The sequence below is a fragment of the Dioscorea cayenensis genome, chromosome 12, assembly GCF_009730915.1.
Source record: "Dioscorea cayenensis subsp. rotundata cultivar TDr96_F1 chromosome 12, TDr96_F1_v2_PseudoChromosome.rev07_lg8_w22 25.fasta, whole genome shotgun sequence".
Classification (NCBI taxonomy): Eukaryota; Viridiplantae; Streptophyta; class Magnoliopsida; order Dioscoreales; family Dioscoreaceae; genus Dioscorea; species Dioscorea cayenensis.
The window spans coordinates 7,842,153-7,845,529 of record NC_052482.1 but is presented as its reverse complement, the minus strand read 5'-3'; the positions used below and the strand labels follow the sequence as shown (position 1 = coordinate 7,845,529).

Genomic DNA, 3,377 nt, shown 5'->3' with positions numbered 1-3,377 from the left:
GAACGAAAAAGGTTTTATTGATGAGCTAAATATGTAATTTTCAAAATCGGTAGAAAAATCGAGTAAACCTCCTCAAAATCAATGGTGTGAGGTTGGGATAGGTGTTAGGAGTGTTATCTGGGTAACTAGAGGTGTGAGGATGAAGAAGAGTGGAAAGATTTTTAAAGAAAACCCACGGCTCTTGCGTTCCTGTTCATTCACATGAGCGTGCGGGAATTACCCACGCCCGTGCTCCTCAACCGGAGAGACTCACAGGGGCAGACGCACTCCCCTGTGCACTCTCAGGAAAACACTCAAGTCTCTCTGAATGCATACACACGGGCATGCGAAAAATAGCCATGCCCGTGCGCCAAACCCATAGGGGCATCCCCAAGCCCCTGTGGCTTCTCTGTCCAACCCGAGAAAACTCTAAGTGTTTCACACACCCGTGCGGAAATTCCCCACGAGCTTGGACTTTTACAATGGCAGTTCATAGGGGCATTCGCACACCCCTATATATTCTCGGGATGGAAGAGAGCTCCTCTTTAGAGATACATACAGGCGTGCGGAAATCACCCACGCCCGTGTGTTTATCACGGGGTCATCCATAGGGGCGAGTACACACCCCTGTGTCTTCTCAGGAAAAATCCCTAAATCTCTATAGGAAGACACATGCCATGTGGAAATTTCCTACGGGCGTGTGTATCTCACAAGGTTGTTTATAGGGATGAATCCATGCCTTTTGCCTTCTCTAGATGCGCTCTCAGTAGAGACCCACGGCCGTGTGGAACTGCAGGTTCTGCAAAAAATTCCTGCACATATAAAAATACTGAGAGCTTGCTTCTAGCATGCAAAATATACCAGAGAAAAACACGAAACATGCTCAAACGACCAAAAATTTCACCATAGACATTTAAGCACACGATAACACCAACTCATTCACAAGAGAATCACAGCGATGCATCAAAACATAGAGACACCAACACTCAATGTCTTATTCATGCAAACAATAAACTAACAACTAACAAAATAGTAAGTGCTAAAGTTGCCTCCCAAGAAGCATTTGTTTAACGTCACTTAGCTTGACGTACCTTTATTTACCTCACAGGGGCTCATAGATGAAGGTTTCCCTCTTACCCATAACTTGAAAGCACGATGAGCAAAGCCTCTTGAAGGTAGAGGGAGAGTTGTCGAGCTTGTTACCACTTAAAGTCTTATCACCCTTGTTCCATTCATACACATCCCTAACAGCCTTGGGGTATTTCTTATGGCGTCTTCTCGCTCACTTCATCTTCTGTAGCATATTTTTCACAATCCCGGAGTAGGTAGTACTTTCTCCTCCAGACCAAGTATCATCAATTCCTCGTTCTCCTCATCTTGGTCTAGCAACCCCTCATATGGGTCCAGATTCAACATTTCTTGCACATATTCTTTGATTAGTTTATCAGTAATGTTAATAAAATGTAAAGTATCATCAAAGTCAAAAGAATGTTGCATGGTTTCGGCGAGGCGTTATGTGAGCTTGTCATCTCCAACCCTCAGTGTCAACTCCCCGCCGTCCATGTCGATCAATGCCTTTGAAGTGAACAAGAATGGCCTCCTAAGTATCAAGGGTACATCTACATCCTCATCGACATCCAACACTACAAAACCTATAGGAAATATGTACTTGTCCACCTTGATAAGCACGTCTTCAATGATGTCCCTCGGATGTCTCACCATCCGGTCCTCCAATTGCAAAGTCATCTGAATGGCCCTAGGCTCTCCCAAGCCTAACTTTTGAAAGAAAGAATATGGCATGACCTTGATAATAAAGCTTCCCGGGTCTTTCTTCTTGTTCGGCATATTCAAGCAATTGCACATCAACATTCCCTTGAGTCTGCCAATGCCATCTCTTTACCCAAGTTGCCAATGTTGCATGGGATAATAAAGCTTCCCGGGTCTTTCTTCTTGTTCGGCATATTGTTTTGAAAAACTGCCGAATAAAAGACATCTAACATCACCGATGCACTCTATTCCAACTTCCTCTTATTGGTCAATAGTTCTTTCAAGAAATTAGCATAATGAGGCATCATAGACAATGCCTCCACAAAAGGAATGTTGATGTGCAATTGCTTGAATAGACCTAAGAACTTTTTGTGTTGCTCATCTTTTTTATTGTTCGTTAATCTAGAGGGATAAGAGATTCTATGTTTGTAAGGTGGGGTTGCCACCTTTCTCCTTAGTTGCTCTGTTCTCAACCTCTACGACCTTCATTCCTTCAACATTGGTCTTCTCACTTAGAAGCCTACCTTCAACCTCACGACCACTTCTCAATGTGATCGGCTTCACATGTTTTCGTGGGTTGGTTTCAATGTTACTCGGTAAGCTTCCGTATGGTCTCTCTGATATAGACTTCGTGATTGGCCCCACTTGATTTTCTAGGTTGTGCAATGAAGCGGTATGGTTACGAAGTGTAGCCTCAACCAATTGGAATCATGTATCATATGATTGCACAAATCGGGTAAAGGCTTTCTCTAAGTCGGTCATCCGGGCCTCCAAACTTAAAACTCTTTTTTCCATGTTCGGAGCTTGTTATTGTTGTTGGAAACCTAGTTGTGCTATGGCCTTTTGCTGCCCGTGGTTACTCCATGAGAAATTTGGGTGATTCCTCCACCCCTAGTTGTAGGTATTGCTATAAGGATTGTCTTGGTTTCTCATTCCATTACCCATAAAGTAAACTTGCTCAATGGATGAAGTACCACCAATGACTATCGGGCAATCAGATGGGGCATGTCCTTCCCCGCATCCATCACAATTCATTACACCCACCAATCTAGGAGAAGTTATAGTGTCTAACTTCTTACTCAATGCTTCCACTTGGGCCGCCAATGATGTAACCGCATCGATCTCATGGAGTCCGGCCAATTTTTTCCTTTCCCTTGCATTCCATTGGTGGCTATTCATGGCCATTTCTTCTACTAATTGTCGGGCTTCATCGGGGGTCCTATTCCCCATTGTACCTTCTATGACGGCATCTAGAAGTTGTCTTGTACTTGGATTCAACCCATTGTAAAAGGTCTGGATGATCATCCATTCGGAGAATCCATATTGTGGGCACTTCCGCAAAAGATCCTTGAATCACTCCCATGTCCCAAAGAAGGACTCGAGCTCCATCTGAACAAATGACGATATCTCATTGAGAAGCTTTGCCTATATCCCCCGAGGAAAATTCATTGCAAGAAAAGTTTTGACCATTTCATTCCATGTCATGATGGATGCTCATGGTAAAGAATGTAACCACAGCTTAGCTCTTCCTTTTAGAGAGAATGGGAAAGCCCTTAATCTAATAGCATCATCCATAACACCGTTGATCTTTAGCATGTTACAAACTTCTAAGAAGTTCTCAATGTGATTGT

At 43.4% G+C, this 3,377-nt stretch overlaps 1 non-coding gene across 1 annotated transcript; it reads left to right on the top strand.

The window, feature by feature from the left end:
• The first annotated feature begins 3,061 nt into the window (after window positions 1-3,061).
• On the top strand, window positions 3,062-3,168 carry LOC120274272. Its single transcript, XR_005540802.1, has one exon. It is a non-coding gene; the product is annotated as a small nucleolar RNA R71 (small nucleolar RNA).
• Window positions 3,169-3,377: the final 209 nt, after the last annotated feature.